At 40.8% G+C, this 21,244-nt stretch overlaps 1 pseudogene; it reads left to right on the plus strand.

Annotated features, from left to right (window-relative positions):
• The first annotated feature begins 716 nt into the window (after positions 1-716).
• On the plus strand, positions 717-1,929 carry LOC110289073 (heterogeneous nuclear ribonucleoprotein D-like; annotated as a pseudogene).
• The last annotated feature ends 19,315 nt before the right edge of the window (positions 1,930-21,244 follow it).

A 21,244-nucleotide genomic window follows, 5' to 3' on the forward strand; every position in this document is an offset into this window, starting at 1 on the left:
AAGAGAACACTTGCCAGTGTTTTAAAAAGATGGGGCATGTATATTTGTCCTGGCCCCAGTCACAGGAGTTGCACTCTTAATTATAAATGTGGTTTCGCCCCTGATTATTTCTGTGCTTCCTGGGGCTGTGAGACCACAGGAGACACCTATTGGAAATCCACTTCTGATTGGGACCTAATAAAGGTCCAGAGCAGGCCGGATTATGCTGCCTGTGCTAGTTCCAACCAGACTTCCAAAGGATGGTGCAACACCTTGGAGATATCCTTTACTGACGCAGGGAAAAATTTTAATTGGGAATATACACGAGGAGCTGAGTGGGGTTTACGTATCTATAGAGATGAAAAAGATTTCGGAGTAACCTTCAGAATCCAGTTACTTAAGAACACCCCATCTTTAGGGTCGGCTGCTATAGGCCCCAATCTCATTTTGCATTCCTCATATCCGAGTCTTCCACAGACTGTTACCTTAGGTCCACTTGGGACTACTGTATTACAGCCTACTTTACCTGCTAGATCTCCCTCCTCTGCAGAATTGATTGTATCCTTAGTAAATGCATCAATTGCTACTATGCACACAGCTAATGCTACTCAATATGAAGAATGTTGGGGCGGCTATAAAGGGAGGGTGCAGGCGGCAGCCGGATCTCTTCTGCCGCCATTTAATGCTCCGCAGCCATTGCCGCAGGGACCCGGACTGCGCGCCAGCACCCTCTTGCTGATGGCTCTGCCACCATGGAGGACATGAATGAGTACAGCAGAATAGAGGAGTTCGCAGAGGGATCCAAGATCAAAGCGAGCAAGAACCAACAGGATGACGGGTACTGCAGGCTCTGCTCCTCCCCTCCCCCAGAGCCGGCACGCCCTTAGTCCCTCCGGAGCTGTGTGCACTGCCCCCAGTCTTTCCCCCCAGTCGATTCTCTGCGTGCCCGCTGGACCCCAGTAGCCTTCCCCACTAGTGGAAATAAATGTTTATTGGAGGCTTGAGCTGGGATACAAGCAAGAAAGATCTGACTGAATATTTGTCTCGATTTGGGGAAGTGGTAGACTGCACAATTAAAACAGATCCAGTCACGGGAAGATCAAGAGGATTTGGATTTTCGCTTTTAAAAGATGCTGCTAGTGTGGATAAGGTTTTGGAACTGAAAGAACACAAATTGGGTGGCAAATTGATAGACCCCAAAAGGGCCAAAGCTTTAAAGGAGAAAGAATTCCCTAAAAAGGTCTTTGTGGGTGGATTGAGCCCAGATACTTCAGAAGAACAAATTAAAGAATATTTTGGAGCCTTTGGAGAGATAGAAAATATTGAGCTTCCCATGGATAAAAAAACAAATGAAAGAAAGGGATTCTGTTTTATCACATACACAGATGAAGAGCCAGAAAAGAACTTGTTAGAAAGCAGATATCATCAAATAGGTTCTGGGAAGTGCGAAATCAAAGTTGTACAACCCAAAGAGGTGTAGAGGCAGGGGCAGCAGCAGCAGCAACAGAAAGGAGGCAGAGGGGCTGCAGCCAGTGGAAGAGAAGGTGCTAGGGGGCGTGGAAGAGGTCAGGGCCAAAACTGGAACCAAGGATTTAATAACTATTATGATCACGGATATGGAAATGATAATAGTGCCTATGGTGGTGATCAGAACTATAGTGGCTATGGCGGCTATGATTATACTGGGTATAACTATGGGAACTATGGATATGGACAGGGATATGCAGACTACAGCGGTCAGCAGAGCACTTATGGCAAGGCGTCCCGAGGGGGTGGCAATCACCAGAACAATTACCAACCCTACTAAAGGAGGATGCTGGGAGAGCAGGAGGTGTAAAGAAACCATCTTACAGGACGACATTGAAGATTGCTTGAACTTCTGTTGACCTAAGATGATTATTTTGTAAAAGACTTTGTAGTGTACATGACACAATTGTATCCAACTGTATATAGCTGCCAATTAGTTCCTATTTTACTTTGCCCTTTGCTACCTGTGTTATGATGACTCAATGTGGATTTGTGTTCATACAAATTTTTATTTGTGTGGCTTCATGTTAAACCTCAAATAAATGCTTATGTGATTGTTAAACAAACAAACAAAAAAAGAAGAATGTTGGGTGTGTTTTTCTCCTCAACCTCCCTTTTATGAAGGGGTGGCAACATTCAGATCTTTTATTGCAATTAATGATTCCAGCAAACTTGGATGGCACCCCGAGAGCCATGATGGGCTCATTCTAAGTCAGGTGTCTGGCATAGGCTTATGCCTTTTGGGGCCTTCCATGTTTCTTCCCCAGGCCTTATTAGAGGTTTGCAATCAGGCTATTATGGTAGATGCCACCTCTCAATACCTTGGAGCACCTAATGGTACTTATTTAGCATGTTCTACTGGACTTACTACCTATATAGTTACTCAGACCTTTTTAGATGACAGAGATTATTGTGTTGTAGTTCAGCTTCTCCCTAAGCTGACAGTACACCATGCAGAAGACCTCCTCCAATTCTGGAAGAGTGACACAGACCTACCCCATGATAAGAGAGAGCTTATTTCTGCAGTAATCTTAGCAGTGATCCTAGGCTTAGGAGCTGCAAGCGCAGGAACTAGCATTGCCTCTTTGGCCACTTCCCAACAGCAATATACTCAGCTCCACCTTGTTGTGGACAGAGATATACAAGAGCTACAGAGAGGCTTAAAAATTTAAAAGACTCCTTGGTCTCTCTGTCTGAAGTAGTATTACAGAACAGGTGAGGTCTTGATTTAGTGTTCCTTACAGAAGGTGGGTTATGTGCAGCCCTCAAAGAAGAATGTTGTTTTTATTCTGACAAGACTGGCTTAGTTCAAGATAACATAGACAAAGTTAGAGCTAGTTTAGAAGAGAGAAAACGCAATAGAGAGAAACAAGAATATTGGTATAAAAATTGGTTTTCTACTTCTCCTTGGGTCACCACCTTACATCCCAGCCTTTTGGGACCTTTCATGGGTATTTTGCTGCTTTTGTCTTTTGGCCCCTGGGCCTTTAGAAAATTAACCAGTTTTGTTAAGTCGCAGATTGAAGCTGCTTTAAGTAAGCCAGTTGCAGTCCACTACCATCAGCTGGATATCCAGGACTCAAACGAAGAAGATCCTCCTCCCACCGAGGCAGAAACAGTCTCCAATTTTCCACCCTTGCTACTAATGCAGGGTCCCCTTGGTTCCTCAGGCTTTGGAGACAATAGAGACGAAAGGGTGACCTCCAGCTCCTACTACAGGTTAAGAGCCACAAATTGTGGTGTTACAATTGGCATAATTCTTGTAAAGGCCTTACTGAGTCTGAGGTTGACAATTCTCCTAAGGGAGCTGCACAGAACTCAGAACTGTGCATACTGGTTTGTGATAATACAAATCCGGTATGGGCCCAGCATGGGTGCAAACTAAGTATTGCAGGGGAAGGTCCATATAGACCATTTCTGAGTTCCCTGAGAGACAAACCCGCTTTAGATGGAGGTTGGTATCTAGTTTCAGTTGCAAGTGAAGAATTTTTCTAAGGCTCTGCCTCCCCTCCCCAAAAGATACCAAAAGCCACAAGTGTGGGTCTGTGACAGCACCCACGGAAGGAATCAGGTCTAGGTCCCCCCAGCCATGGTAATGCCCACTCATCTAAGGATGAGAAGATTATTTGATCACCTAAGTTAAATGTGTCCTTATTAAATTTAATTCAGAAGGGGGAGATATCAGAGACCATCCCATGAGAAAACGAGCCCTTCACAATCTCCTTGACAGGCCAAATGGCTTCGTGCTAGGAGCTAGTTATCACCCCCTCCTCCCTATTCCCTTCCTGGCACCTAAGGCTGTAAAAGCTGAATTATAGTCCCCTCTTCCCTATCTCTTCCTAAACTCCCATGCCATCCAAGGACATGAGTTATGCCTGAGACCAGCCTGACACCCGAGGCTGTCAAGGAGGATCTATGTTCCAGAGATAAGATGCAGAGTGCCCGCTGCCTGGCGCCTGACTTCGACCCCCATGGCAGCAGATGCCCACTTCTTTGTTCTTTGTGAAATTCCCCCTCGACACCTCCCCTATTCCCCGTGATGTATGCTTTAAAAAGAAGGCACCTCAGCATAATAAACGAGACCTGGACAAATTTGCTTGGTCTCCTGCTTTCTTCCCCTTCCTTTCATTTCCTTCCAGGTTTGTGCTCCCCCTCACACCCATGAATAACTGAATCCCACGGGACAGGATAATTTAGTCCACTATATAAACAAAGAAAAAGAAAAAAATCACATGATCATCTCATCAGATGCTGCAAAAGCCTTGGGCAAAATCCAACATACTTCCTGATAAACCTCTTGGAGAGATTAGGAATTCATGACATATACCTAAATATAATAAAACCAATATGCAACAAGCCAAAATCCAGCATCAAATTAAGTGGAGAGAAAGTTGAAGCAGTCTCACTAAAATCAAATACAATACAAGACTGCCCACTATCTCCCTATTTATTCATTATAGTACTAGAAATTGTCAGATCCATTATAGGACAATCTAATAATTAGTAGGTGATCTTTCTGAGATGGTCTGCCACAGATTATAATCCACAATACTTTTGCTCCCATAGGAAAGGCACAGGAGAAAATCATTACAGGAATTGTTCCTGCTAATGCTTTTCTTGTTATTATTAATCATATATAATAATTAATAGGTATTAGCCCACCCTTTTGAGCAGATCTCTGCAGATCTACAAAGGTATACTGTCTTGTAGTGATGCGATATAGACAAACATATTATTTCTTAATTCTTAATGGTGATCCTATAATAATACCTAAAATTATATCAGTATTAATCTCTTCTATAATGGAACTGCTATTAGACCCATCTGTGATAGACAAAATTGGAAAGAGAACTCTGACAGTCTCCCATGTGTCACTAGTTAACTGCTTCTTCATAAAAACCAGGATTTCTACTACTCAGAGCACATTCCAAAAGGATGTAAAACAATTAACCAAAGGTCATTAAAAAAGGAACTAACAATTTATTATAAGTTCTAGGACAGAAAATAAAATATTGACTAGTGTTATCTATACAAAAGTTCATTAATAATATACTTATGTTTTTTTAACTTTAAATGAACCTGTGGAGCTGTGACAGGTAATGAATGCTTAGCCAGATAATTACTCGTAGAGAATATGCATGTAACCATTCTCTGTTGTAAACTTCTATTTTAATTTACGATTTGATTTTATGTGTGAACTTGTGATGATCTTTTTAACATGTGATCATGTGTTCTGTAAGATGTATAAGTGCTGAGGACAAAGAGAACGGAAAGTAAATGAGCTGAGAAGTTTTTAGATAGAACACTATTTAGACAGAACGGAACTCAAGAAGAACTTTGAAGTATAGGCACTGAGAGTATGAGCACAAAGGAGAGAGCAAGATTAGAAGAAGTGTACAGAGTGGAATAACTTAAAATCTGTAGGTAACATAAAAAAACTAAGGGAGCAATGTGCAGAATGCAAAGGGAAAAAGGAGAAAAAAGCTGCAGAGAGAGCAGAAGAGCAGACAGGCTTCTCCTTACCATGGGACAGAACAGGTCTTTTCTTAATAACAAGGCAGGCTTAATCTTATTAAAGGTAGAAAGTTGTCCTTACAAATTTGGGTTTCATTCATTTAGCATCAAAGGGGTAGAAGCTTTTTCTTTTGATATGCGATAAAAATTGAAGCTCATTTTTCATTCAGAATGAATGAGTTCTTTCTGTGTTATTTCTTGGTCTTTTGCTCCATATGCAATACGTATGGATGTGTGTGTGTGTGTGTGTGTGTGTGTGTGTGTGTGTTTGTATGTGTGTGTGAGCAAGGATGTAGTTGAGGGAATTTATGAAAGCTGAACCCAACTGGTATAAATGGAAATGTATGAAGGTGCATGTGTCAATCTGTCTATGAATTTGTGTGTTTATGCATATTTGCTTATGTAAAAGTATTTCTTCTGTGAGTGCTAATCTCTTCTCCTAGGTCAATAGAAGTTTATTTCTCCAAGTTTCCCTTTAGCCTGAAAAGTAAAAGGTATCTGGACAAAAGAGAAAAGGCTGTAGCAATTAATTTTTTAGTTAAACTCCTGCTGTTTAAGGATGAGGTGTTAAGTGCCAGAGACCACAGTTTCTGGCCTCAGGGAAACACAGAAGGCAGGGCAGCTACAACAGCAAAATAAGTAATCTTTTTATCATTTTACAGCAACCCTAAATATCTTTTAAGACAAAGTCTTATCCCGCTACCTTGTAAGATGAAGTATTACCCACCGTCTATGCTCTTCCCCCTCTGCTGCCTCAAGAAAACCAACAGATAAGAAGAACCTGCCAGTGCTGGCCAATGGCAAAGTTCTAGCTAGAGAAATAAGACAATTGAAGGAGATCAAGGTTATACACATTAGAAAGAAATAAGTCATGGTATCATTATTTGTGGATGATATGATAGTATATGTAAGTGTCCCTCAAAACTATACCAGAAAACACTGATAACTGATAAACAACTTCAGCAATGTGACTAGATATAAAATTAACTTAAAAAAAATAAGTTTCCTTCCTTCATACAAATGATAAAGAGTCTGAGAAAGAAATTAGGGAACAAGATCATTCAAGTAGCCACACAACTGTTACTGTAACCAAGCAAGTTAAAGACATGTATGAAAAGCACTTCAAATCCCTGAAGAAACAAAGATAAGAAGACCTCAGAATATGAGATCTTCCTTGCTCATGAGTCAGTAGGATTAAAAGTGAAAATGGCCATCTTACCAAAAGCAATGTACTGATTTAATGCAATTACCATTAAAATTCCAAGACAATTCTTCACAGAAATATAAAGACCAATTCTAAATTTCAAAAACAAACAAACAAACAATCAAAAACAAAACAGAAGCAAAAACAAGAAACCCAAAAAACAAAAACAGGGTAAGCAAAACATTGTGAACAATAAAAGAACTTGGGGAATCATTGTCACTGACCTGAAAGTCTTTTCTTAAATATTTATATCAAATGCTTACCTCTCCTTGTCCCCCCTCACAGAGGCCCTACAACCATCCTGTATTTCCTTCTCCTCTGAGAGTTCATAGGCCTCCTATGGATATCTACTCACTGATTTGTTAATTTTATATCTAGCCACATTGCTGAAGTATATCTCCAACCCAAATATAATATGACAATGAAAACACAACTCAATTAATATGAATACATGCTGTACACCTAGAATATGCAGATCAACCACTACTCTACAATCTTCCACATATATGAGACCCCTTAGAACTTGCAGTTTCTCTGGGCCACGTGCTTCTGCTCTGCTTTTCTTCTTCTTCCTCCCCCTTTGCATCCTCTCCCTCTTCCATGTTCCCCTCCTTTTCTCTCCAACTTCTGCTCCACCTTCCCTTTATCTGCCCAATCATCAGCTATCCTTTACTTTACAAATTGAGGTGGGAAGCAGGTTTATAGCAAATCACCTGAGTGCTGACTCATTCCTTGTCCAAAAGCCACTCACAGGAGAAAGAGATCAATATCAAATATAATTAGCCTTAAGGCTATCTGCAACATTTCCCCCTTTCTGTCTAATTAAAAGACTATTTTATTTCAGATATAATTGAACATAACAATTACTATTTTGTAATTTATAAAGTACAAGCGACCTAAAACCCAGTCCATCATGATTGTTAATTCAATAGAACCTCTGTCACCTATCCTTATTAAAAAGAATATAGCTCTGCACCTGGCTATGTCTTGGCTTTAGATTGAATGCCATCTAAAAACCAGCATCTCAAATCTGTTCCTCTCAAAGTAAAAAGCCTGGGTTGGATAGGACACTATTTAGTTTTTTAACCCTATCAGAAATCCAAGAACGACTTATATTAACTGAAAATATATAGGAAGCCTAACACAACTTCCAAAACTTAGCCAATTTTTAGAGACCACTGATCACTTGGACAGTCCCTTACTTCAACAAGTTGAAGCATCAGTCTTCAGCCTACTGGTCAGTGTCATCTGACAGTCTTAGAGAAACAGGAATATTAAGGACTAGCCTACTCTGTCTCTGCAGAATCAAGATGTCCTAACCTGTAATTGTGTCCTTTCTTTGGACAGTATTATGACTGTAGATGAAATGAGGCAATTCTTGCCTAGTGGCTGTTTTGACACAACTGGAGTAACTCAAAGATGCTCAGTTTCTTCTTGGAATCCAAGACAGGGAAAGCTGTCAGGAGCAGACTAGTCTCAACAACAAGTGAATAAACAACATTAAACGTCACATTCTGCAGACTTCTGATGTTTTTGAAAACCAACTTTCTATGTAATGTAATCAAGACTGTTGTCTGTTAACTACTCTAAGCCATTTCTAATTAAAATAACTAAAAAAAACACCCTAAAAATAAACTCAGAGCAATGAATTTCTTAATGGGTCCTTAACCCATGTTCAGCATGTTCTGATAATGAAATTCACCAAGGCTAACCAACTCACCAATTCAACATGACTAAACATCTCAGATCTGTTTATAATAACAGCAGTAGAAGGACTGGTTCCAAGCCCTGTACTTCAAAAAAAATTTTGTTTTTCTCTTTTTGAGACAGGGTCTCTCTGTGCAGCCCTGGCTGTCCTAGAATTCACTCTGTAGACCAGGCTGGCCTCTAACTCAGAAATCCTCCTGTCTCTTCCTCCCAAGTGCTGGGATTAAAGACGTGTGCCACCATGCCAGGCTCAAAATTTTTAGTATCAAAGACAATCTATAATAACCACCCCAGCCTCAAAGCTGGGATGAAGCATGTGCCACCATGCCCGGCTCAAAATTTTTAGTATCATTCTATAATAACCACCCCAGCCTCCAAACTGGGATGAAGACTCTTCATAACTTCTTCAAGCTGAAAATGGGCATTGAGATATTTTTGAATTAAGGGGAAAGGGTAGAGAAATGGGGGAGTTGGCTGGCTTTAAGAAGGCCACACCATTGATTGTATTAGTTTCTAATGTCTGTGTCCTGAGTGGTTCCAGATGAAAAACGAAGACATCAGGAGTTCAGGCAGGTGAGTTCAGCATGTCTGATAATGAAATTCACCAAGGCTGTATATTCTGTAATATATAAATCTCAAAACAAAATTTAGTATTATCAAGATTAACATTTTGTTTGATTCTCTGGAATCTAGTTCTCAGGGGGTCTCCCTCTATCTAACCTGATCCATACAACACTGGAAGGTGTAAATACCTTAATCACCTTTTTCAAAAATACAAAGACAAAACCTTTTCCCCAAATCAGCATATCCTTCAGCCAATAACCAAGAAAATCTGTAACTTGCCCTCTGTCCCAATGGAACAATAAAACTACCACAATATTTAAAAGCACACACATTTTAGCCTATTTAGCCCTTTCTAATTTGTCATGTCAGGATATTAACCCAAAGTTCCCATGGAATCCACGTTAGAGAACATGAGACTCCCACAGACTTTATTATACCATCTTTAAAACAATTGATTCACACTTCTATCTATAACTGCTTATAAGAGGCAGCTTGTCAAACCAGGATTTAAAACCAAAATTCCCTTGGAGACCATGTTAGACACAATGTGAGTATCCTGTAAGATTTATTAGAGCAATATATCTTTATACCACCTTTAATACAATTGAGTCAAACTTCCAATAATGTCTGCCTATAGGAAGGCTATTGTTTTTTTTAATTGTTAAGCTCTATGTTTGGAGCAGCCATCCTGTTATACCATCAATCCACTGTGCTCTCTACCAGGAGCCACAGACACTTATTCAATGCCTATTATAACATCTATCTGTTATGCTCTCTACTTAGAGCCACACACTTCTATTAATTAATACCTGTTCATAGCAGGTGATTATCACTGCTCTCTCTACTTGGAGTCAGTGACTAATAATCCTCATTTAGTTCCAAACTAAAGGTAAAATTTCACATCTTTAAGTATCAAAACGTTTTATTTTTCTCTTTATATCAATGAATTACCTAGTCTGGAGCCCTTTGTACCTTTGTCTCCCAATTCTTTATTCACAGGGAGAAGCTGAGTGTAAAAAGACCTTTGTTGTCTGTGTCCCTGTTTGAAGGTGGGGGAGGCAGAGTGGGGAGCAAAAGATACAGGGAAGCAAACACAGAAAGGGTCTCTCCGGCATAGATGCCCCTCAGGCCTTCTCTGTAGGCCCCTCAAACACAGTCAGCTTGGAATCCATACTGCTACAGCCTAGGTCAATGACCAAGCCCCATTCAGGAGTTTTGTTTTGTTCTGTTCTGTTCTGTTCTGTTCTGTTCTGTTCTGTTCTGTTTTGTTTTGTTTTGTTTTGTTTTGTTTTGTTTTGTTTTTGTGGGAGTGAACTTTTATCTCAAGGTAATTGAATTCAAATCAAAACATTGGGTGTCATGTTGTGGCAGTAAATCTCCAACTCAAATATGCCCCAGCAATGGAAACGCAACTCAATTAATATGATTACATGCTGTGCACCTAAAATGGGCAGATCTACAAATACACTACCATGTTCAACATCTCTGAGACCCCTTAGAACTTGCTTTTTCTCCAGGTCATGTGCTTCTTCTCTGCTTTATGAAATTCCTAATACCTAAATACAATAAAACCAATATGCAGCAAACCAAAACCCAGCATCAAATTAAGTGGAGAGAAAGTTGAGGCAGTCTCACTAAAATCAAATACAATACAAGGCTGCCCACTATCTTCCTATTTATTCAATACAGTATTAGAAATTACCAGGTTCATTATAGGGCAATCTAATAATTAGTAGGTGATCCTTCTGAGATGGTCTGCCTCAGAATATAATCCACAATACTTTTGCTCCCATAGGAAAGGCACAGGAGAAAATCATTTCAGGAATGATTCCTGCTAATGCTTTTCTTGTTATTATTAAACATATATAATAATTACTAGGGGCCAAGTGGTGGTGACGCATGCCTTTAATCCCAGCACTTGGGAAGCAGAGGCAGGTGGATTTCTGAGTTCGAGGCCAGCCTGGTGGTCTACAGAGTGAGTTTCAGGACAGCCAGGACTGCACAGTGAAACCCTGTCTCAAAGAGGCCAGCCTGGTCTACAGAGTGAGTTTCAGGACAGCCAGGACTGCACAGAGAAACCCTGTCTCAAAAAAAAAAAAAACAAAACAAAATAAAATACTAGGTATTAGCCCACCCTTTTGAGCAGATCTCTGCAGATCTACAAGGTATACTGTCTTGTAGTGATGCGATATAGACAAACAGATGATTTCTTAATTCTTAATGGTGATCCTATAATAATTCCTAAAATTATATCAGTATTTATTAATCTCTTCTATAATGGGACTGCTATTAAACCCTTCTGTGATAGTCAATATTGGAAAGAGAACTCTGTCAGTCTCCCATGTGTCACCAGTTAATTGCTTCTTCATAATAACCAGGATTTCAACTACTCAGAGTACATTCCAAAAGGTTGTAAGACAATTAACAAAAGGTCAAAAAAACAAGGAACTAACAATGCATTATAAGTTCTAGGACAGAAAATAAAATAAAATAAAATATTGACTAGTTTTATCTATACAAAAGTTCATTAATAATATTTTTAAGCACTTAGTATTTTTATTGTTCGGTCACCAGCATCTGGAATAAGCTTGAAACCAGACCTTGTGACCACGAAGCCTGTGTTGTGACAGTCTGATTCAGGAATTACCTCGTCAGTTTCTTTCTTTTCGGTTTTCTTTTAATTTATTATTTTATTAGATATTTTCTTTATATACATTTCAAGTGCTATACTGGAAGTTCCCTATACACTCCCCCTGCCCTGTTCGCCTACCCACACACTCCTGATTCCTGGCCCTGGCATTCCCCTGTACATGGGCATGTAAAGTTTGCAATACCAAGGGACCTCTCTTCCCAGTGATGGCCGACTGGGCCATCTTCTGCTACATATGCAGCTAGAGACATGAGCTCTGGGGGTACTGATTACTCCATATTGTTGTTCCATCTATAGGGTTGCAGACCCCTTCAGCTCCTTGGGTGCTTTCTCTAGCTTGTCCATTAGGGGCCCTGTGTTCCATCTTATAGATGACTGTGAGCATTGACTTCTGTATTTGCCAGGCACTGGCATAGCCTCATACAATACAGCTAAACCAGGGTCCCGTCAGCAAAATCTTGCTGGCATATGCAATAATATCTGTGTTTGGTTGCTGATTGTAGTATGGACTCCTGGATGGGGTAGTCTCTGGATAGTCCATCCTTTCGTCTTAGCTCCAAACGTTGACTCTGTAATTCCTTTCATGGGTATTTTGTTCCCTATTCTAAGGAGGTATGATCCTTAAGGAGGTATGAAACCCATTGGTTTTCTTCTTCTTGATTTTCTTGTGTTTTGCAAATTGTATCTTGGGTGTTCTATGTTTCTGGGCTATAATATCCACTTATCAGTGAGTGTGTATCTAATGACTTCTTTTTTGATTGGGTTACCTCACTAAGGCTGATATCCTCCAGATACATCCACTTGTCCAAGAATTTCATAAATCCATTGTTTGTAAAATCGTTGTTTTTAATACCTAAGGAGTACTCCATAGTGTAAATGTATCACATTTTCTGTATCCATTCCTCTGTTGAGGGACATCTGGATTCTTTCCAGCTTCTGGCTATTATACATAAGGCTGCTAGGAACATAATAGAGCATGTGTTCGTTCTTATTACCAGTTGGAACATCTTCTGGATATATGCTCAGGAGAGGTATTACTGGATCCTCTGCTATTACTATGTCCAATTGTCTGAGAAACTGCCAGACTGATTTCCAGAGTGGTTGTACAAGCTTGAAATCCCACCAACAATTGAGAAGTGTTCCTCTTTCTCCACATCCTCGACAGCAGCTTCTGTCACCTGTGTTTTTGATCATAGCCATTCTAACTGTTGTGAGGTGGAATCTCAGGGTTGTTTTGATTTGCATTTCCCTGATGATTAAAGGTGTTGAACATTTTTTCAGGTACTTCTCAGCCATTCCATATTCCTCAGTTGAGAATTCTTTATTCTCAACTGGACTCTGTGCCACATTTTTAATGGGGTTATTTGGTTTTCTGGAGTCCATCTTCTTGAGTTCTTTATATATATATTGGATATTAGTCCCCTATCTGATTTAGGATAGGTAAAGATCCTTTCACAATCTGTTGGTGGCCTTTTTATCTTATTGACGATGTCTTTTGCCTTACAGAAGCTTTGCAATTTTATGAGGTTCCATTTGTCAATTCTCGATCTTATAACACAAGCCACTGCTGTTCTATCCAGGAATTTTTCCTCTGTGCCCATATCTTCGAGGCTTTTCCCCATTTTCCGCTCTATAAGTTTCAGTGTCTCTGGATTTATGTGGATTTCTTTGATCCACTAAGATTTGACCTTAGTACAAGGAGATAAGAATGGATCAATTCGCATTCTTCTACATGATAACTGCCAGTTGTGCCATCACCATTTGTTGAAAATGCTGTCTTTTTTTCCCACTGGATGGTATTATCTCCCTTGTCAAAGATCAAGTGACCATAGGTGTGTGGGTTCATCTCTGGGTCTCCAATTCTATTCCATTGATCTACCTGTCAGTTGCTGTACAAGTACCATGCAGTTTTTATCACAATTGCTTTGTAGTACAGCTTGAGGTTAGGCATGGTGATTCCACTAGAGGATCTTGTATCATTAAGAAGAGTTTTTGCTATCTGTAGTGGCTATTCCTGGTTGTCAACTTGACTATATTTGGAATGAAATAGAAATCCAGAATTGGAAGGCTCACCAGTGACCCTTATATGGAGACTTGGAGATAGAAGTTTCTGATCTGGATCTTGTTATGGAGATCTTGAGGCATAGTGGCTATGGATTCCAGAAGATTAAATCTCTGAGTTCAAGGTCATCTGGGATTAAAGGTGTGGTGGAACACACCTTTAATCTGGGCTACACCTTCTGCAGGAGGCAATATAAGGACATTAGAAGAAGGGAGTCTTGCACCCTGGCCTGCTTGCAGTGTGGGACTGAGTAACTGCTAGATCCTTGGAATTCCATTCACAGCTATTACTGAACAATTGTTGGGAATTGGACTGCAGACTGTAAGTCATCAATAAATTCCTTTACTATATAGAGACTATCCATAAGTTCTGTGACACTAGAAAACCCTAACTAATACACTATCCTAGGTCTTTTCTTATTCCAGATGAATTTGCAAATTCTCCTTTCTAATTTTTTGAAGAATTGAGTTGGAATTTTGATGGGGATTGCATTGAATCTGTAGATTGCTTTCGACAAGATAGCCATTTTCACTATATTGATACTGCCAATCCATGAGCATAGGGGTTCTTTCCATCTTCTTTGATTTCTGTCTTCAGAGATTTGAAGATCTTATCATACAGATCTTTCACTTTCTTAGTTAGAGTCCCATCAAAGTATTTGATATTATTTGTGACTATTGTGAAAGGTGTTGCTTCCCTAATTTCTTTCTCAGCCTGTTTATCCTTTCTGTAGAGAAAGGCCATTGATTTGTTTGAGTTAATTTTATATCCACTTACTTCACTGAAGCTGTTTGTCAGGTTTAGGAGTTCTCTGGTGGAATTTTGAGGGATATATATATATATATATATATATATATATATATATAATCATATCATCTGCAAATAGTGATATTTTGACTTCTTCCTTTCGAATGTATCCCCTTGACCACTTTTGGTTGTCTAATTGCTCTGGCTAGCACTTCAAGTTGAATTTCTCCCTACCTATCGAATAGGTAGGGAGAAAGTAGGCAGCCTTGTCTAGTCCCTGATTTTAGTAGGATTGCTTCCAGCTTCTCTACATTTACACTGATGTTAGCTATTGGTTTGCTCTAGATTGCTTTTATTATATTTAGGTATGGGCCTTGTATTCTTTATCTTTCCAAGACTTTTATCAGGAATGGGTGTTGGATTTTGTCAAATGCTTTCTCAGCATCTAATGAGATGATCATGTGTTTTTTGTTTTTTGGGGTTTTTTTTTGTCTTTCAGTTTGTTTATAAACTGGATTAGGTTGATGAATTTCCATATATTAATCCATCCCCAGAATGAAGCCCACTTGTTCATGAAGGATGATCGTTTTGATATGTCCATGGATTCGGTTTGCAAAGATTTTTTTAAATTTTTAATATTTTTATTACGTATTTTCCTCAATTACATTTCCAATGCTATCCCAAAAGTCCCCCATAACCCCCCCACTTCCCTACCCACCCATTCCCATTCTTTTGGCCCTGGCATTCCCCTGTATTGGGGCATATAAAGTTTGCAAGTCCAATGGGCCTCTCTTTCCAGTGATGGCCGACTAGGCTATCTTTAGATACATATGCAGCTAGAGACAAGAGCTCCAGGGTACTGGTTAGTTCATCATGTTGTTCCCTCTATAGGGTTGCAGATCCCTTTAACTCCTTGGGTACTTTCTCTAGCTTCTCCATTGGGAGCCCTGTGACCCATCCAATAGCTGACTGTGAGCATCCACTTCTGTGCTTGCTAGGCCCCGGCATAGTCTCACAAGAGACAGCTATATCTGGGTCCTTTCAGCAAAATCTTGCTAGTGTATGCAATGGTGTCAGCGTTTGGAAGCTGATTATGGGATGGATCCCTGGATGTGGCAGTCTCTAGATGGTCCATCCTTTCATCACAGCTCCAAACTTTGTCTCTGTAACTCCTTCCATGGGTGTTTTGTTCCCAATTCTAAGAATGGGCACAGTGTCCACACTTTGGTCTTCATTCTTCTTGAGTTTCATGCGTTTAGCAAATTGTATCTTGTATCTTGGGTATCCTAAGTTTTGGGCTAATATCCACTTATCAGTGAATACATATTGTGTGAGTTCCTTTGTGATTGTGTTACCTCACTCAAGATGATGCCCTCCAGGTCCATCCATTTGGCTAGGAATTTCATAAATTCATTCTTTTTAATAGCTGAGTAGTACTCCATTGTGTAAATGTACCATAATTTCTGTATCCATTACTCTGTTGAGGGGCATCTGGGTTCTTTCCAGCTTCTGGCTATTATAAATAAGGCTGTTATGAACATAGTGGAGCATGTGTCCTTCTTACCGGTTGGGACATCTTTTGGATATATGCCCAGGAGAGGTATTGCTGGATCCTCCGGTAGTACTATGTCCAATTTTCTGAGGAACCGCCAGACTGATTTCAAGAATGGTTGTACAAGCTTGCAATCCCACCAACAATGGAGGAATGTTCCTCTTTCTCCACAACCTCACCAGCATCTGCTGTCACCTGAATTTTTTATCTTAGCCATTCTGACTGGTGTAAGGTGGAATCTCAGGGTTGTTTTAATTTTCATTTCCCTGATGATTAAGGATGTTGAACATTTTTTCAGGTGCTTCTCTGCCATTCGGTAGTATAAGACATCTCAATTTTTTTTTAATGTAAAAATTTAGATCTATGAACCCTACCCTTAACAGTGCTATTGTGTTCCACAAGTTTGTGTATGTAGTATATTCATTTTCATTGTATTCTAGAAAGTACTTAAAACTTTTATCTCTTCCTTGACTTAACAGTCATCAGCAGAGAGTAGTTATTCAGGTTCCATGTTTGTAAGCTTTTTGATGTTTCTTTGTTGTTTTTGTTGATGAGAGTGATGGCGGTGTATTGGTGTTGCTCTTATCATTGAAATCCAGTGTTAAGCCATGTTGATTCAATAGGATATAGGGCTTTCTTGCAATTTTCTTCGATATTTTGAAACTTACTTTGTAACCTAGTACTTGGTAAATTTAGAGGAAAGCTCCATGAGGTGCTGAGGACATACATTATTTTGTGTTTGGCTGAAATTTTCTGTAGATATCTGTTGGGTCCATTTGTTTTACCATTCTGTTTCCTCCAGTATCTCTGTTTAGATTTTGCCTGGATGACCTGTCAGTTGGTGAGAGTGTAGTATTGAAATCTCCAACTATAATGGCATGTGAGTCAACGTGTGATTTAAGTTTTAACAGTGTTTCTTTTAAAAATGTATATGTCCTTTCATTTGGGGCATAGATATTAAGAGTTGAAATATTACCTTGGTGGATTTTTCCTTTATGAGTGTGAATAGTTTTGGTTGAATTCAATTTTGTTAGATATTAGAATGTCTATACCAGCTTATTTCTTTGGAGCATTTGCTTGGCAAATCTTCTACCACCCTTTATTTTGAGGTATTGACTATCTTTGAAATTGACATGTGTTTATGTATGCTGCAGAATGATGGATACAGTTTCATATCTACTCTATTAGCCTACTTCTGTTTTTCATTCTCTCACATATTTCCTTCTGAATGAATCTTCCACTCTCTCCACTCTTCTCAATTCCACTTACCTCCTCCTCTTTGGCCCATACCCATTCTTTCAAAGATTCCCTTTATAAAAGAGCAGACATCTCACGGATATGAACCAAATATGGTATAAAAGCTTACCAAAAGTCTAGGCGTGTAAACACATATCAAGGCCATTAGTGGAATATAAACTTAACTTCCAATATTGATGGCCCTTCCAAAACAACTGTATGTGCTCAGCATTGATAGTGAGGATTGTTTTATCAACAATGTCTCCATAAAGAGGACAGACCAAATTTTGCTTTCTCTGTAGCAACAGTCAATAATAATATGCCTGCCTAGAAATAATAATAGATTTTCCTGGTGCAGGGCATGAAAAACATCCCCACCATTTGCCAGGTGTTCATTTGGAATAAAATCAAACATTGCAACCCCAAGTGCTATGCTCTCCATTACAGGAATAGCATAGTAATTGGGCGTGGTTGCTTAAAAACTAAGTTGCTTAAAAACCTGGATATAGCCCTTCCTGTCAATGGCAGCACCAGGTCACCTAGGGCACAGAATCAGCAGACACCCCCAGGGTCCCCAGAGGACTCTCTTCACTATCTTAGGATCACTAGTGAGTGCAACACAACATCTGTTCCAATCAAATCTCCTGGGACCTGAGAAAGGCAGTAGGGAAGCAGAAAACCGGCTTGAACAGTGGCACAAGTCCCTTCCTGTTGGTGCCAGCACCAGGTCACCTTGGACGCAGAATCGGCAGGCACCACCACGATCCCTAGAGGACTCGCCACACTATCTTAGGATCACTGGTGAGTAGAACACAACATCTGTTCCAATCCAATCATGCAGGACCTGAAACAGCAGTAGGGAAGCAAAAAAACAGCCTAACCAGGGGCACAAGTCCCTTCCAGTCAGCACCACCACCTGGTCTCAAAGGGCATGGAGGCAGCAGACACCACTATGGTCCCCAGAGGACTCTCCTCTCGATCTTAGGATCATTGGTGAGTGGAACAAAACATCTGTTCAATTCCAATCGCAGACAGCAGTAGGGAAGCAGAAAACTGGCTTGACCAGGGGCACAAGTCCGTTCGAGTTGGTGCCAGCACCAGGTCACCTAGTGCACTGAGTCAGCAGAAATCACTGGTCACCTAGAGGAATCTCCAAGCAATCTTAGAGTAACTGGTAAGTGGAACACAACATCTGATCCAATCCAATCACAAGGGACCTGAGACAGCAGTAGGGAAGCAGAAAACTGGTTTGACCAGAGGCCAAGTCCCTTCTACTTGTTGCTGGCACCTGGTCACATTGGGCGAAGATTCAGCGGACACCCCCAAGGTCCCTAGAGGACTCTTCACGCAATCATAGGATCACTGGTGAGTGGAACACATCTGATCCAATCCAATCACATGGGACCAGAGACTGCAGAGGGAAGCAGAAAACCTGCCTGACCAGAGCCACAAGCTTCTTCCTGTGGGCTCCAACACAGGTTCACCTAGGGCACTGAGTTGGCAGACACCCCAAGGTCCCTAGAGGACTCTCCAATCGATCTTAGGATCACTTGTGAGTGCAACACAACATCTGTTACAATCCATTTGTGTGGGATCTGACACAGCAGTAGGGAAGCTGAATGCTGTTTTGACCAGTGGCTCAAGTCCCTTGGGATTGGTGCCAACACTTGGTCACCTTGGGTGCGGAATCGGTGGACATCCCCATGGTCCCTAGAGGAACTCTCTACCAGGTCTTAGTATCACTGGTGAGTGGAACACAACATCTGATCCAATCCAGACTTCTGGGACCCGAGACAGCAGTAGAGAAACAGAAAACCTGCTTGACCAGGGGCACAAGTCCCTTCGGGTTGGTGCCATCATGGTTCACCTTTGTCATGGAATCAGCGGACACCCCCACGGGCCCTAGAGGACTCTCCAGGTGATCTTAGGATCACAGGTGATTGGAACGCTACATCTGATCCAATCCAATCACAAGGGACCTGAGACAGCAATAGGGAGGCAGAAAACCAGCGTGAGCAGGGGCACAAGTCCCTTCTGGTTGGCATCAACACCGGGTCACCTTTGGTGTGGAGTTGGCAGACATCCTCGGTCACCTAGAGGAATCTCCAAGCCATCTTAGTATCACTGGTGAGTAGAAAACAACATCTGATCCAATCCAATCACGCGGCATCTGAGACAGCAGTAGGGAAGCAGAAACAGGCTTGAGCAGGGGCACAAATTCCTTTGGGTTGGTGCCAGCACCATGTCACCTTGGGCGCTGAATCGGCGGACATGCCCACTTTTCCTAGAGGACTCTTCATGTGATCTTAGGATCACTGGTGAGTAGAACACAACATCTGTTCCAATCCAATAGCTTGGGACCTGAGACAGCAGAAGGGAAGCAGAAAACTGGCCTGACCAGGGGTACAAATCTCTTCAGGTAGGCACCAGCACTGGGTCACCGTAGGAAAAGAATCAGAGGACACCCCCACTTCCCCAGAGGACTCTCCATGTGATCTTAGGATCACTGACCAGGCAGCTTTAAGATCCTCAAAGGTGACACCATTTCCAGGAACTGTAACACACCCAGGATCTTAGGACAACAGGATCCCAGGATAACAGGAGCTGGGTCACACCTGTATTTGAGGGTCTCATAGGAAGCTTGACTGCCAAAAATTCTGACACACCCAGAATCTCAGGTTCACAGGAGCCCACAATCAAAGGATCACACTGAATGCTGGACTCTGAGGAATCTGGAATCAACTGGGATTATAGGAAGGACAGGCTCCAATCAGATATATTGAGGACAGCAAGCACTTGAGATAATCAGATGGCAGGAGGCAAGCTTAAGAACAGAAGCAAGATAAACCAAGGTTACTTGGTGTACTGGCTAGTTTTGTGTCAACTTGACACAGCTGGAGTTATCACAGAGAAAGGAGCTTCAGTTGAGGAAATGCCTCCATGGGATACAACTGTAAGGTGTTTTCTCAATTAGTGATCAAGGGGGAAGGGCCCCTTGTGGGTGGGATTATATGTGGGCTGGTAGTCTTGGGTTCTATAAGAGAGCAGGCTGAGTAAGCCAGGGGAAGCAAGCCATTAAAGAACATCCCTCCATGGCTTCTGCATCATCTCCTGCTTTCTGACCTGCTTGACTTCCAGTCCTGACTTCCTTTGGTGATGAACAGCAATATGGAAGTGTAAGCCAAATAAACCCTTTCCTCCCCAACTTGCTTCTTGGTCATGATGTTTTGTCCAGGAATAGAAACCCTGACTAAGACACTTGGCATCATCAGAACCAAACACTACCACCATAGCAAGTCATGGATAAAACATCACACCAGCAAAGCAAGACATGAATATAAAGTCAATTCTCATGATGATGAAGGAGGACTTTCAGAAGGAAATACAGAAAAACGCAGGTAAACAGCTAGAAGCCTTTAAAGAGGAAACACAAAAAATCCCTTAGAGAGTTAAAGGAAAACGCTACTAAACAGGTGATGAAATTGAACAAAACCATACAGGATCTAAAAATGGAAGTAGAAACAATAAAGAAAACCCAAAGAGAGACAACGCTGGAGATAGAAAGCATAGGAAAGAAATCTGGAACCATAGATGCATCAGCAACAGAATACAAGAGATGGAAAAGAGAATCTCAGGTGCAGAAGTTTCCACAGGGAACATGGACACAACAATCAAAGAAAATGCAAAATGCAAAACGATCCTAACTCAAAACATCCAGGAAATCCAGGACACAATGAGAAGAACAAACCTACAGATAATAGGAGTAGATAAGAATGATATTTTCAACTTAAAGGGCTAGCAAATATCTTCAACAAAATTATAGAAGAAAACTTCCAATACCTAAAGAAAGAGATGCCGATGAACACACAAGAAGCCTACAGAACTCCAAATAGACTGGACAAGAAAAGAAATTCCTCCTGACACATAATAATCAAAACAACAAATGCACTAAATAAAGATAGAATATTAAAAGCACTAAGGGCAAAAGGTCAAGTAACATAT

This window comes from Mus caroli, unplaced genomic scaffold (assembly GCF_978045245.1).
Source record: "Mus caroli unplaced genomic scaffold, Mus_caroli_1 scaffold_5, whole genome shotgun sequence".
NCBI classification, from domain to species: domain Eukaryota; kingdom Metazoa; phylum Chordata; class Mammalia; order Rodentia; family Muridae; genus Mus; species Mus caroli.